This window comes from Rhagoletis zephyria, unplaced genomic scaffold (genome assembly GCF_001687245.7).
Source record: "Rhagoletis zephyria isolate East Lansing unplaced genomic scaffold, Rhagoletis_zephyria_1.1 Rzeph_scaffold_07533, whole genome shotgun sequence".
Taxonomy (NCBI): domain Eukaryota; kingdom Metazoa; phylum Arthropoda; class Insecta; order Diptera; family Tephritidae; genus Rhagoletis; species Rhagoletis zephyria.
Window position 1 is genome coordinate 11,419 of NW_016164616.1, and position 16,924 is coordinate 28,342.

Consider the following 16,924-nt stretch of genomic DNA (forward strand, 5'->3'; position numbering starts at 1 on the left):
ATTTAAAGCAAACAGTAGCATTGCTGAAAGAGAGCGAAATAATTTACAAAAAAAAAACGAAAACGAAAGAAACAAGATCATTTGCGCGCACATCACACAAAATTAATTGGTTAAAGCGAAAATTTTATCGAATCGCCGAATCGACGTGTAAATAAGCTGGCAGCCAGAAAATAAAGTCTAAACAAGCAAAGCAAATATTTACACAGAGCGATACAGGAAAATTTGTGAAGAAGAAGAAAACGAAGAAGAAAAAGTGCTATCTGAGGCAAAAATAAATGGAGAATCCAAAATAGGTACACGAAATAAAATGAAACACAACAAGCGACCTGTGGAAAAATATCGTCTAACAGCGGCGGTGAGTAAGTAAACAAATGTGGAGCCAAAGTTGGCGCTGCGGCAGAACAGAGCGCTGGAGTGAAGTGAAGGAGCAGATGTTTTTCGATTGCCAACATAGCCATGTCTCGATATACTTATACACACCTTTCTTACAAAATTACTTAAACGGTCAGCAGCTGCCGCTACAACTGGGGTACCTCAGCAGAGAAAAGGAGTTAAAGGATATACAGACATACGTACCTACGTGTGAATAAATCAAGGAAAATTAACTTTTTTTGTCTAAGTACGCACAATAAATTGCAATAAAACAGAAAAGAGAAACAAATAATATGTAAAAAAAAATAATCAAGAATATTCAAAACAATTTCAAGTACTTTTTTCAATATGTAGCTGGCAGCTATTAGTTAAAATAAATATGAATAAAAGAAAAAATTAATCATTTACTTAAGAAAAAATGTAAATTAAAAACATTATAAAAATTATGTATCTAATAATAAAATTAAATTAAATTTTAAATATAAATAATAATATTAATTTAAAAAATAATAATAAAAAATTGTTATTAATTAAGAAAAAATTTAAATAGCCACATTATAAAAATTAAGTAATAACAAAATAAAACAAAGTTTAGCAAACTGAAATGAAATAAAATGAAAAATTTTATTTAAAAACAAATTTGTGAGCAAAAATACTTAAAACAAAAAACGTCAAGCTCATTCAAATTGTTTATTTAAAAAAAATAATAATAATAATTAAGTCAAACTAAATTAAATAAGTACAAATAAAATAAAGGAAACTATAAAAAAATAAAACATACATAACACATTAACTTAACCCTTCGATTTGTGAGAAGGTCCCTAGGGACCTTGTACAATTTTAGAAGAAATAACAAGTTACTTGTCTTCATGTTTTGATTTTTTTTTCACTTGTTCTTCAAATTATTTCATTCCTAATATATATGCAGGACGTTAATTTAATCAAAAGACAACATAAATACCAAAGAAGTTGCACATGTACAGTCGAAACATCGAGCAACTCTTTGTAGGTCCCTAAGGACCTTCCCACGAATCTAACGTCATCGGCACTGTCACTCATCGGAGGGTTAAAAAGAAAATGTATTATGTCCATTCAAATAGTAAAATAAAAAATGAACAAACATTAAATAACAAAATTTTCAAACAAAGTTTTCTATTTTGGTTTTGTTATTTTTGAACAAAAAATTATTTAGTACCAGGTTGACCGAGCTTTACCCGGAGTGCATATACTTTTTAAAGTTTTCAAGATTTAGATAGCGTTAATAAAATATTTTGGAAATAAACAAAAAAAGAGGATTTCGATATCTATTAAGAAAATTCCTTACGCTAAATTCATGTGGCAACCCTATTCCGAAATACGCCGGAATTAATGGTACATATCTTGATATACATATGTACTGCGTATACATAAAAAAATGGAAAATATTTTCAGACCAAATCTCTCCACAATACCTAATTTATAATTTCTAAATAGGTGGCAGCCTTATATGAGTCTTCTCGGATATAATGTCTATTCAGATAACCTTAAAATCCCAAACATTATCGGTGTACAAAATTCTTTCATATATGTATATATATATATATACACGAATTGCTCGTTTAATAAAATTGCGAGCTATACTTCGGTTAACCGCGTCTACTCGATGCAATACAGGTAGTTATAAGTAGTTAATAAAATCTTTGTATATATGTACATATGCATAAGTGAGTTCTGATATTAACTTCAGTTTCCAGCCAGCGATCAAATGCACTGCAATCTCAGCTAAATGCAACGAATCCATAACATATGTATATATGTTTGTATTAAGCCATCAATCGACGAGGTACTCNCAAATTTTATGCGTTTTTTTTAAAAAAAAAGTTATCAAGCTCTTAAAAAATCACCCGTTATATGCACATACATACATACATATATGCGTACGAGTATAAACCTTTTAACGAGTAAATTGAAATATACTCCTCCTGCTGTACATACATACATACACACATGCATGCACATGAACATGCTAAGCCATTATTTGTATTGCTGTTCAGTTTTTAATTTTCCCCTTTTTTAAGTTTGCGCGTGCGTGTGTTTTTATAATCCCTTTTTTTTTAATACACGCGGTTGTAAATATTTTGTTAAGTTTTCTCCATTTTTCAGCGTTCGTATTAGTAAACACTTGAAAATTGCGTGCAACTGCGTGGGTGCGCGTATAAACATGCACACGGACATATATGTATATGCATTAGGGTGTTCCTTAAAAAATCGACATCTAAATTTTTTTTGTGAAAATTTCCAAAGTAAAGAAAAACTTGTGGGTGCTACCGGGTCTGAAAAAATTTAAATTTTTTTCTTTTCAAAAGCTCGAAACATTTTTACTTGAAGTCTGACATGTTCATTATTAAAACTTATATAAAAAAAAATTAATTAGTCCAATTCAAAATTTTGTCTAATTTTTGCAATTAAAAAATATTTTTTGAAACCCTGGTAGCCACCCCTAAAAACTTATTTAATATTTGTACATTTTTGTGGACTCCTCTATTTTGTACGTATAATTTAGATACTAATATTTTTACGGACCACCCTAATATGCATGTAGATACACATGTAACAGTGCGTGTGCGGCTTGTTGGCTTGTATTTATTTATATCCCTGCCACTTGAGTTTGAATTTATTGAGGAAAAATTAAGTGGTATTGATATCCGATCGACGTACGATGAAGAAAGCGCGCTTGTCGGAGGAGAAGAATGCCTGGATTTAGCAAATCAGTATGTATGTATGTACATACAGATGTAGTACATTGGTGTACATAAGAAAGTAAATAGTAGGCGTGAATTAACATACAATTCATCTGGCAGACAAGGCAGCGCGGGAGTCACATGTCTAGACACTTCGACGTTGTGGTAACGAGCAACGACTGATGGAACATCTACATGCATAGTTATTGCGCTTCATCGATTCCATTGACTTGTAATGGCTTGATTTTTTTTATTTTATTTATTTGCTCTTTTTTGTTTTTTTTTTATTTTTTTTTCTTCTGCTCATTCTTCTTCTTATATAAAATATTTCACTCTATCTAATAAGCGTTGAAGGATAGGATTTCTTTTGCCGCTTAAATGGCTTTCCATTTAAGCTCAATGATGGATTTATTTAAGTACTTAATAGTAATGTTCTGTTTTGGTTAGGAAAAGTTGTGGAAATGCTTTAAACTGTAGCTGTTATGTGATATTTGTATTTATTACAAGAACAATAAGTGAGTAAGGAGTACACTCAAGGATTTTTCAGAGAGCGAGATTGAGATGCTGCTATGAAATTTAAATTTTTATTTTCAATAGCATTTTACATTTACAAAGATCTTTATTTTCCTCTAGATAGTTGTTTCAGATTCTCGATCATCTACGAAATGAATGCTTATTAGGGCTGGGTGTTCTACACTGAGTTTTTGGATACTAACCGGATATCCGAATAACAAGTACGTTCGAATATTGGTAAATACGGATGAAATGCCGATATCTGATTATGAGGATACCCTCACCTTAATGTTTACCTCTAAGGCCAATGTTGTCTGATATGGACTAATTTTTTTGATAAATTTGCTTTAAAAATCAGACAAGTCGTGGTGCGTATTCATCTCTTATATACCAGACTACAAAAAAAAGGTATCGCTGGAGAAACTTCTGTATGCAACCCAAATTTGAACACACTGGTCAGTGCTGCCCGATAGAAAACTAAATTTGTTGAGAAAGCAAAAATGTCACGGTTATCATTGAGGTGTCTTCTTAAACTAAAAGCATCAAGTGCTTTGGTATGTTTTACAACTGGAAGAAGATCCAGAAACTTATTTGCAGCATCTACTGTTATATATACAGAGCTATAGAGGCCTTTTCATAATTGCAAGTTTTGTTCTCCTTCCACATAGACTTCTTATTCAGAGTAACGTTAAGAAGTTAAATATTTAACCTCTTTTCCGAAATTCTACCAAAAAACACAGTTTAAGGTTTAAAGTGGTCACATCGAAATGGAATTCATTCAACCCACACATGCAATATGGCAACTATGGCAACCCAGCGTTCACATCAAAGCTATTATTTAATAAACGGATTCACCCAAGCATAAATGCGAATGTTAGCAAATCAATTCCACCAGTTCCAGTTCCTAGAATTCGCTAATGATTTTATGGTACCAACACCTGAGCGCAGATATATATTGTTGGAGTAAATCTTCAAGGATATTCCAAGAAATCAAGTAAATATTTCATTACTCAAATGAAGCAAATAATATGAGTACATACGGCACATGTTGCAACAGCATAAACAAAGCGAAGATGTACGAGTAGTAGTGGGGAAAGAGGTGGAAGAAGACGAAGGTGTAGATGAGACGCGACAACGACCAAATGAAACGCAAACTCAGTTGGAGCAGATGTTATGCGGCTTTAATTACACTTTCAGATCGAACAACAAAGCAGTTGGCGTCGTCCAATGATGATGATGATGATTATGATGCTGGTTGATGATTATGATGCTGGTTGATGATAATGATGCCGAGAATGGAGATGCTGATGTTGATGAGCATGAAAATGATGCATCAATATAAATTCCGACGTACAAGTTTAATATTCGGCCAGCACAGATGGCAACAAAGAGAAGCATGCAACACTATATATTTAATATCATATAGGCATACATGTACATACATATGTATGTATTTGTCATGCATACATATGTTTATAAACTTGTTGTTGCTTACCATGAAACGTAGCCTGCTGCCGCAATAACAATGGAGACTCTTGTTGCTCCACATTGAGTTTGTTGCTTATTTACGATTGTGTGTATCTACATACATATATACATACTTATGTTGGACCGGGGTATCTGAATATGTGCTCAATCAGAAGGCACAAGAAAATATTTTGAAAAGTGAGGCAGCAGGAAACATGAATTTCGGGCTTGAAGCCATCCACTGCAACTACCTATATATTTATCGAAATGTATACATATTAATTGCAGTTTCTGGACAAAGTTTCCAAAGCTACCACAAATGTACATACATACATATGGGCGTACGTTAGGGTGGTTCAAAAATACATGTGAAAAATTTTGATGCTCACCCCCCTAGGATTCTTCTACATACAGTGACGAGCAAAACTGTAACATGGTGTAGCGCTTTTTATATCAGCCGCCGCTATCTCTCCAAGTTCTAACGACATTCATACTTTCGTTGTATTATCTTATTGGTACACCTGTACTTCCTCTCTCATAACGAATTGAGGTCAATCCAACAACAATAATAAAACCAGCAGACAAAAATGTAAATTAAGGCATATGTTACAGTTTTGCACTTATATATTTTTAATAACTTTTTGACAATTTTCACGAAAAAAAGAATTGTTAACACAATGTTCAGTATACTTTTGCTTTTTTAGTTCCTGGATGCAATTTGGCATACCAATTATGTCTAGTGATTTGCATTCAAATTTAATACCTTAAGCGCTTCTGTAATAGTGGCTGCAGCGCTACTTGCTGCTAAGTTCACAAGATATCGGACCGTAATATTTTTTGTCAGATTTCCTTTGTCCTTAATAACATTTTAGGCTATATTTTTTCTCAGTCTTAACATTTTCATGTGGCGAACTCCACAATTTTTTCCCACTTTTCCTAAGGTCCCGCCTTTCCGCAGTAAATCTATTATTTACATTTATGTTTCCTAATTAACCATGTTATTTACTGGTAATCACTTCTTGAATAAATTACAATACAGAAAAAAGTCATCTGACTTCCAAGTAAGTAAAAGATAACTGTGAAATGCAAAACTGAGAGTGAGTGCAAAACTGTAACATTTGCCTTAATTTACATTTTTGCCTGCTGGTTTTATTATTGTTGTTGGATTGACTTCAAATCTTTATGAGAGAGGGAGTAGGGGTGTACCAATAAGAATGTACAACAAAAGTATGAAAGCCGTTAGAACTTGGAAAGATAGCGGTGGCTGAAATAAAACGTGTTAAACCATGTTACAGTTTTGCTCGTCACTGTATATATATACAAGCATACCCTCATTTTTCATTTTATTTCGAGATCAAAAAATATTTAGAGGCTGCTCAAAGTTTTCCATGTATGTATTTTGTAAGGGAAAAAACAATGTTTCGTAGAAATGGAGTAGAACTCTTGAAAATCAAGATTTTTCAATCGGAAATATTTTTTTTCTTGTCGGGAGACTTCCAGTATTAATATCGAATTGTTTATTTTAGCATTTTCTAATTCTAACGATTTTTATGGGTCCCCCGTTATTAAAAAAATGATTTAACAAATAATTGTGGTTTATTACTGCAAGTCTCTTGAAGAGAAACAGAGATTCCCCATATAAAAAACGTTGAGCGCTTTGAGAGACCGCTAAATATTTCTTGATTACCAAATAAAAAAGAAGTGTATATTTTTTTTAAATAGAACCATCCTAGGGGGTGACCCTTAAAATTCCGACTTTACTTATTTGGAACCACCCTAGTGTACATACATACATACAAATGTAGTACATATACATAAGTCACGAAATTTAAGATTGTAAAAAGCTTCAGAGCAAGCAAAATACATCAACTAAAGCATGTGAGACGGACCCACAAAGCGCGATTGAATGCATGTAGAAGAGACGACACAGAACAAAGACGGCAGGTAGCAAAGCAATGAATACAAAATAGCTAAAAAAAAAGTCTCGTGCATTGGCATTTTGTATGTATGTTGTATGTATGTACATATTTAGCTCTTCGCATAGTATCCCAAAAATTTACGCTGCGTCTGCTGCGCCAACAGACACCTCAGACAAACAAGTCGCCAGACAAACAGACCGACTGAGAGACAGTCAGACAACCACTTAGCCGCTTACCTAAGATAACCGCAGCAACAAACAATTCAAGATAAAAAGCTCTACTTTTCAGCTACCGCCGCAGACGCGAATGGGTGCCAACTAAGTCGAAATCTTTTTAGCTGACTGCCTGTGGCCACCACAGCGTAAGAAGCTGAAGAAAAGAAGAAGGTGACTGAGGCTGCTTACCTACATACATACATACATACATACATACATACGTTGAAGGTGAAGCCGCAGGTGGTAAAGTGAGTATATTGCGCCGACTAGAGCATAACAGTTAAGGTCAAAGCTGGCAATGGCGGCGGAGCGCAGCATAGTACCGGCGTCGTCAACAAATAACGTTATTTTAGGTCAACGAAATGTGAATAAATAAACGGAAATTAAAAATTCAAAATAATAAGAGAAAAAATAGGTTAGAATGTGATCCCGAGGAGTTTAAAAAGACCCTGTAAGGAAAAATTAGCAATTGAAGAACCTTTTTGATATTCACTTCTACTCTTAGGTTAGGTTAGATTAGATGACTCGAAAGCTGGAAAGCTACTTGTGTTAGCATTTAAGGATTGGCAGAGAGATAGGAAAGAAGCGAAGGAGCATCGAACAACTCATACTTATTTCCGACAACTCATCAGGAGTAGTGAGAAATAAGTACGATCTCGGAAGCTTGAAAGGCTAGTAGTAAATGCTAATCCTACCTAATCTTCTTCCATGAAACGTTTACAGTGCGCTAACGTCTTATTTCGCCTTTGTAGCTGCTTTCACCGCCTCCGATCAATCCTCGTCCAGAAAAACTTAACCACTTGCATCCCAAGGTCTTCTTTCGTCGTTAGCTAAGCTGATGACGCCCATCTTTCCAAAAGCGGATCGAATGGGGTCAGTGGACTCTGGAGTTTCCTACAATATCGAAGTTTTCTGATGCCAACGACAGCGATGTCCCGACTTTATAGGATGTCGTGCAAGATGCCAAGTTTTTACACCTGTCGCCTAGCTGTCGAGGTATGCGTTCTCATCAGTGAGTGGTATCATATTCTCGAGCCACTGCTTTTTGTATGACGGCTGTCTCGGTTTGGTGGACACTGCTGGCCTTATTTGAGTTTAAACCACAACGTACTTCCATCTACACGTTTATCGTACTTTGAGTAAAATTCAGTGGGCCTTGCTTCCAAATTTTACACTCTGGCCTATCTTACCTTGAGGCTATAAAAGTGGTGAAGCATCCAGCTGGATCTAGCATCAGTATGCAATGGTCGGTTAAGGTCTGGATGAACTCAAAACTTTTTAAGGTTTCAGAGTACCCGTGGTAAGAAAATAACTAATAACCAATGGCTCGTTGTACATATAACGGCGGCTCGGGCAATGACAGCTTTGCCTGCTACATATATAGGTGGTCACAATGCTAAGCATTACATTAAGCGCGAGAGTAGGAGTGATTTTCTCCCGAACTGCTCACCCGTGGTGGCTTTATTGAGTACCTTTCACCACATGCGGACGCTATACAATAAAAATTGTTTAGTGGCGGTTACACAAAGCCAACAAACTACCTTTCTTAAGAGGCTCGACCACGCACCAAAGGCTCCACAGCAACCAGATAAAGCTTTCGACACATTTTTTACCCTTTCTCAGCAGTCTAGAAAAAAATACACTGCTAGGTTACTAATTCGGTACTAATAGAATTCACTACAGGGCATATTTAAGAATAAATACTTATTCCGTTGTTGTTAAATTTCTAAATCAGAGTACAAAAAACTACACAAAACAAAATGTAATCCCAAAAGATGCTGAAGCATGGCTACGTAGTACATGGAATAGGCGTAGAATGAATTTAGCGTTGGAGAAAAAGGCCTTAAGGCGACGCAATAGCGCGAACAGATAGGTGAGCTAACCTTGCGAGCGTAGTCCAGCACCCAAGGTAGTTGAATTTCTTTGTTTTTTTTGTATGAATAATTTTATTCTGCTCCTCAGCTAGTTAGTATTATTGCATAGCCTCAAGACACTTGAGCTTGCTTAGTTTGCTTATTTTCTGGCGTTTTTTTTTTCTTTTATTTTACTACTTATTTGCTCAAAGTAACGCTTTGTTTTTTTGCTTTGGTTTCAAAAACAACACCAACGCAGTCGACGACGTTACGACCAATGGCAGGCAGAGCTTGTTTACGGATAAAGTCATTTGCATACAGTCAGTTTTTATGGCTTTCAGAAGTGACGTTGGAATTTTCGTTGTAATCAAATTACAATCTCCAAATATCCAAAGTATACACCAAACAATAAAAAATAAAAAAATGATGACCGCGGCTTTAGCTGCACAAATATTTAGTAAAAAGGCAGGTGTATGCAGGAAGGCGGTTGCTGTACAAGACAGTTAGTTTGGTGTAAGTCATCGACTTCGATAAAAATTTTAATATAAACGGTTTTATTTAAACAGCTCCATATATGTAGGCAAACGGTTCAGACGGCATTCTCATGTAAATTTATGTGATTACGTTGACCATTATTAATTTGGTATTTTTGTGAATAAATTTTTTTTGTTATGTTTAAAAGTCTGTAAAATGCAGTACGTAAGTATGTTTGCATGTAGCTTTTTAATTTTATTCATTTCTAGTTATTTTTATAGATTCGAAGATACCATTGCCTGGCCAAACGCATTAGTGGCTGAGAAATCACAGGGCGCTGCAGTAACCAAGAATTTCAGCCAGACTCCAATCTGAGGGCTATAATTTAAGACAGACATAGCCGCTGCAGCAAAACTGAAATAAAAAACGGTCTACCTTCGTACAAAACCAAACGTNTTATTATAATTTCATGTTTTGCCCAGAGCAGGTGTTATTGCAGTCAATCATTAATGATGATGAAACAACTGTTGAAAAGGAAATTGAATAAGCATTCATTCGAAAATTGAGTAAAACAAAATGGAATACAACGGAAAAACACTTGGCATCTGAAGCATGAAATTAAGTAAGCGAATGAAAGAGAATGAGAAATGAAAGAATTAAAAAGAAAAAAAACACGAAAAATCACACAAAAAATTCAACGCGCAAACATTTGATTATGGTTAATTAGTTATTTTATACCTCAGCATTTGGGTGCCAAAAAGAAAAGAAAACAAAACCAAAAAAAATCTCTGCAGCTTGCAAACCTAATCAACACAATCGCAGCAATCGGTAAGTTGATCTCAGGCATTTTCTTATTAGTTGGTTTCTAAGCGCGTTGGCATGAGTAATGAATGGACTGAAGTAATGTAATTACAGCGTGCGTACAACGTAAGCGACACGCCTGAAGAATGAGTTATGAAATCATTTCGGAAACCAGGTAACCACACGGCTGGCCAAGTGTAACTGACTATTTGCGGGGCATTGGACTTATTTGTGGTGGTCATGTCACGTCGCAGAGGAGGCGCCCATTAGTTGAAAGTTAGTGGGGTCACAGCCACAGAGTATTTATTTTATGGCATTTCGTTCGTAAATAATTAGGCCTAATTATACGCTTATGCGTAGGGTTTATAATACAAAATAGATATAAATAACTGTAAGATGATTGTGTGCGGCAAAGCAAAAAGTGTGGTTAAAAGTCTGTAAGGTGTTTTATTTTTTATTTTTGTGGCGTATATTTAATTTTATTTGTTAAAATTTTCTCAGAAGGCTAATGAACGCGAAGCTGTAGTGTAAAATCAAATTTAGTTCTGGTATGAGTAAATTAGCCACAGCCTAGGGCGTAGCTAATTTTGAGTTCATTATTGAATAAAATTTGCTTTGCGAATGAGTCACGTAATAAAATATTCAAATAGCAACTAAATTACACAAAATTTTATTTCCAAGTATGAGTAACTAAAAACAAATATATGTATAATTGTTATAGACTTTTTAATACTTACGCCTACCCAGAAGCAACAAGAGAAGTAAGTATGCAGTGATTTTGGAAAGTTTCAATAACTCGTTTACATATAAAACGACACATTTATACACCGTTTGAGAAGTGTAGACAAATATCTATTGGAACAACAAATATCTATTGGAACAACAAATATCTATTGGAACAACAAACATCTACCAAGAAAAAAATTAGGAGGCCGTTTCCAAGGCCTAATTCAAGGAAAGAGGGACCTATAAAAAATAAATGAGGTATTTTTAATATTTTTATTGAGCTTTGTACCACGATTGTTTATTAGAAAAAATTAAAAAGCAACAAAGTCTAAGCGGTAGAAGTTATAGCAGCTATTTCGGAGATCACCACATCTCCTCATCAGACTTCGTTTTTTTTATGTAGACTTCAGCAGGGATCGAACCTCCGTAATCGATGTGTAAAGTCAGAAGCGTTAACCACTGAGCTATGTACACCCCGTTTACTATCTCTTTCTCTTCTTATTTTTATATTTCCTTTTCTGACTTTTATAGCATTTCCCGTTTCGATATTTTTATTTGCACATTTCAGGTTCGGAACATTTATCTTCTATTTCGGGTCTTGTTACTTCTTGTTATTAACTAATTCCTAATTCCTTTTAATTTTTAATTCTTCGACTGCCTGTAAGTTTTTTGCTCTTCTTTTCCCTTTCTCTTCTTATTTGTTATATATTCTTCTAAATTTTTCCTTGGTGTTTCTGTTTTATGTATGGTTTACTTTTATATTTTATTTCAGTTTCTCATCTTTTTTCTCAGATTTCATTTAGTTTAATTTCGCTTTTTTCTCTTCTTTTTCTGCGTCTTTTTGATTTTTAATTTTTTTTATTTTTTTTAGTTTTTCCTCCTTCTTTCCTCTCTACTTCCGCCTTTTTCTTCAATTCCTTATTATTCATAAAATTCAAATATCTGTCCTGGCAGCCATTTTGCAACATAAATACCGTACTTTGATTTTTCTTTGCTAACCCTAGAGAATTTTTCCATACTCGAATTAAGAATTTAAAACTTAAAATGCAATTTTTTAAGACATTTTCGTTCCTTGCTCACATTCATACATATCTACATAGGTACATATGTATGTTCACCAGGCGTATACATCAGCTTGCAACTTTTTTCCCATTACTGCTCCCAATTTGTCGCATGTCAACTGTGGCGGAACTGCACACGCTCATCGCATACGTGTGAGAATGGAAACGTTGCTCGCGTTGCGATTCAATGAGATAAAAGACGTGGAAAAGTCACAAAAATCTGTGAAAACTCAAATACGAAAAACAGCACACCCGCACAAGGAGTGGATACATACATAAAAGAATACAATGTTGAGCAATGTACACAGCTGCGGAGAATAAACAAAAAGTTAGCTTTACTAAGAACAAAAGGACGACGAGGGTGGTGGGTGCAAGCGGAGCGGAAAAAATCCAGCAATTTGGTTTGGAGAAAATTGTGCCAAAAGCAATGCTCAAATACAAAGTAAAACGTGCATCAGGCCGCATCGCATTTTACTGCCAGCAGCCAGGCAGCCAGGCAGCCAGTAGTGAGTAAAGGCATAAAATTGTGAAGCGAGCTGAAGAATAGTAAAAGTTGCAATGAAAAGAAACTGGAGCGAAATTATCTCACCTTTATGATGACGTTTTTACAACAAACAGTCACATGGACAGACAGACAGACAGACAGGCAGAACGAAAGCTAGTGACAGCTTTATGGGCTGGGAGAAGAGTTCTTATGCTTTAATAGCTTTCTTTGCATTTATACTTGTGTATTTGTATATGTGTATGTATGTATGTATGTGCGCACGGAAATGTGCACTAAACTGAAACCGGCAAAAGTACACAGCTTAAAGCATAAAAAAAGTTCCACACCTGCCGGGGTTCCAGCTCGGTAAAAAAAAAAAAAAAAAAAAACATTTGAAAAGTGCTGAAGATTAAAAATAACCCAACGCGCTTTGACTTCTAACTTAAAATCCACTATTTTCTTCTAGCGTTTTTTCATCCTCTCCTCAATTGTGTTTTCTTCTCCGCCGCTCGTGCTAAACACTTTTCCTGCTCAAAAACACTTTCATTTAGTATTTTCCTTCCACTTCTGCACTGCACAATAATGCTAAGTCAACGCTAAGTTTTACAAACTAATTGCAACTGTTGTTTTTTGTTGCTACTACTTTTGTTGTTGTTGTCAACACTCGCCGCCAGCGCTTGCTAAAGACTCGTTCGTACCTGTGCTAAATACAACAGCAAAACAATCACAGCACTTTGTTACATTAAATTTCAGTTGAATTTTTTTTTCTGTTTTTGTTTTTGTAGTGGCTTTGCGACTTCCCTTTGCAACCCAACGAGGAGTTCAGCACCTGCACATCCCGACCACACTCATATTGTTTTCTAGTTTCCGTTGGCATTATTCATTCTCCTCCATTTTCTTTTTTTGTTTGTTTTGTTAGTACGCATCCTGGAATCTTTTAATCTTCAAATGTGTGCGGACATTAAACGAAGTCATTTGCGTGCTGGCTTGCTAGCTGGCTGGCAGATATGGAGCAAAGTGCGGCACTTTGGTGTAATGAGTTTTATTGTGGCGGATGGTTTAGACAGCAGCGCGGGAGAGTTCTGAGAAAGCCACAGATTATGGGTAAGGTCAATTTGGAGAGACTCTTCGGAAATTCTACGTTTTTGTGGTAATACCGTAACTATTTCAAACACCTTATTGGCATTTAGATTTAGAATGCAAGTACACGAAGGTAAAGAAAAGAAAGACCCAGCAATATGCGATACTTTCAAAAAGTGGTATGGCAAAACTGAGTAAGCATACAACAGTCATCCTACCGATCATAACTTGGTATGATCTTGATTGGTATGTGGTCCTGGCTAAGAGTATTAAGCAGTCAGGAAATAATCGGAAGGCTGCATCCGACAAATATTGATTACTGGTGTAGTCACAAAAAAAATAGTTTTTTTTTTTACTTAATAGGAAATCAAAATTGTAAAAGCAAGCTGAATAGGGGTACACAACGACGATCTTGAGTGACATCATAACCGGATCAATGCTGACTAAGATGCCGATCACAGACCAAAATACGCCATCAAGGAACTTAGAATTTAGGATTCTTATATGGCTTCTAATTAGTATAGAATGGGACGAAGCCTACCGCCCTAAGTAAAGGGTTTATTTACATTAACTAAATATTTTACTTTCAACATACGGGTTCATTATGTAAAATTTTTTTGGTTAAAGTTACTTGATAAAGTGTTGAGAGAAATATATTTAGCTGACTTATCGGGACATCCTGTAAGTAACCATTAGGAAATTTCAAGCGAACTATTCAAAGGGCTCTGGGGACGTCATGGAAAAAATAGACTGGCAATATTGAGTAACATTCTTCCTAGAAAGGATACTGAACACATTTATTCGTCAAAGGATGGTTACTAAGGAGCTATCTGACTGCCAGCCAGTGAAAACCGCACTCGATAAAATCATTTGCAACATCGAGAAATCTTTGGCATACACGGAGCTAACACTAGGTATCTTTCTAGACATTGCAGGAGCTTTTTGTAACGTCCTCCAAACCGGACTGGGTGGACCCCTGGGTGGACTTTGTCCGCCTTCTTCTCAATCAGAGAACTACCTATTCGAGTGGGGCTTACATTACAAGATATGCGACAAGGGGCGTTCCTCAAGAAGGTGCACGCTCACCCGTTCTCTAGAATCTATCGGTGAACACCCTACTCATGCGCTTACATAGCACAGGATGCAATGAAATTGCGGATTCCATCCACATTGCTTGCTGACTGATTTTGGTAAATAGCCTCAAGCCTTGTGTGAACTGAATCAGAACGCCTTGAGTATCGTGGGAAACTGGTATAAAGAATGCAGACTGAATGCCAACCCGGCAAAAACGGTCACGGTGCTCTTTGCAAGGAAAACTTTGGGCCAAAAGCGTTATTTACGCCCTCCACATACCACACAGTGCACTAGTTTTATACAGCAGTCGTACGTCTTATATTATACTACGGCATCACAGTCAAGTGGACATCACTGGATTGATCGCAAACTAATTCTAAACATACCAAGACTCAAAGGGCGGCTGAGCTGCAATGCATTAAGACTAAACGCACTGTCAAAATGGAATTAAATTCGATTCAGGGGCACCAATATTCAAACCCACTACGTCGATACGATTAACTAGGTCTCCAGATTACTAAACACCACCGCTGTAGCTCGAGAAGAAGTTCTCCACTAGTATCCCTTCGAGGAAAGAGTGGGAGGATGGCTCGAACTGAAGCCTCCAAGATAACTTCACAGCCATCTGCATGGATGCTTTAGGCTTACAGACCACTTCAGTGTCCTCCAAGCAGAACTCGCGGCTATAAAAGAGGCTGCACTCTTATCGGATATTCTCTTAACCTGCGTTCAGTAACTATATACTCAGATAGCCAAGTAGCTAATAAGTCACTACAATGCTGTAAAACTTCGTCAATAACTGCGATAGGAAAGCCCTTAACTTTTTTTCTTTTAGGTCTACTACCAAAATTGTGTGAGCGCCAGGCGACAGGAACATTTGAGGTAACAGTGCAGCAGACAAGCTTGCGAGGAAGGGCATCGCCCTGTCTGACGTCAACTCTTCTCATGCGGCGGATATACTGCGAGCTACCTGCAAGACATGGCTCAAGAGACACTTCGTCGAGCAGTCAAATAGGAGATGGTCGGAAGAACCCATTTGTGGGACGATTCGACAAATCTAGCCCAGCCTCGATAAGAAAAGATCTGATACACACATTCGGTTTACACGTCCTTACCTACTTAGGCTGGTGAGCGGTATTATTACGGGCCACTGCTTAATGGGAAGGCATGCTAGCAGAATGGGCTTGCCGGCTAAAACTTCTGCCGAAGGTTCCGCGACGTGAACGAACTCGAGCATGTGAAACACGAACTCTGTCACTGTCCTGCCCTTTCGTAGGCGAAAAGACGCTCATTTCACCACCACCTCTTTGTCTGTCTGACCAACCTAAGTGAAGCCGGCATTCGTGAACCAAGTGGTTCTACTTCTAGGTGAACGGATGTGTTCGAATTCGGGCTCTCAATTGGTATCACAACGGGTACTCAACTATGCCCAGCAGTTTGAATAAAAAAATCGTATTTTGTCTGAAATGATAAATACTTCAACCGAATTGGGTGGAGGTGGCTTTCATTTAATAATCCACGGTTAAAAGATGTATAAAATTCAACCTCAGCGCAGCTATTTCAATATATTTTTGAGCGTGTACATACTACATACATTCATACATTCGTTGAATTACAATTTTTTTCATGTCGAAAAGATAGCCCTTCCCGCCGAAATTCAAAACGTTCGCTAAGCCCTAGTTAGATCTAACTAAATTGGTTGCAAGTGAATGCCTCCTAATTTAATTTCCTCCACAAAAATAAATATACAGCACATTCGTTCCCACCCCATCTCCTGTCACGTCCTGCCTGCCACTCCGGAGGAGGTCTCCCATTTCGCTTTCGTTTTACGTGTTTACTTTCATTTATATTTTTATGCTGTCACACATACTTTGCCACACTCCACATTCACATCCTGTGCTGCTCTTGTGCGCTGTTATGCCGCACACTGCTATTTATTCGTTTCACATTCATCTCGATTTAATTTTTTCTTTGCACTCCATATGGTTGTTGTTTAACGTTCCGCTGTTGTGGTTGTTGTTGTTGTTGTTGTTGTTGTTGTTGTTGTTGTTGCTGGCGTTACTGCTGTTCACAGCTGTATTAAAAACGTGCTGTTGACAGTGTTTAATGTCTTCACAGCCGCAGGACGAATAAATGCTTGCATATCTTCATATATACTACGCAAA

The 16,924-nt window shown here is 36.5% G+C and overlaps 1 long non-coding RNA gene across 1 annotated transcript in view; it reads right to left on the minus strand.

Moving 5' to 3' along the window:
• LOC108374279 (uncharacterized) overlaps positions 1–16,924 on the minus strand; it is a 20,286-nt gene that overhangs the window by 2,412 nt on the left and 950 nt on the right. The window lies entirely within an intron of this gene.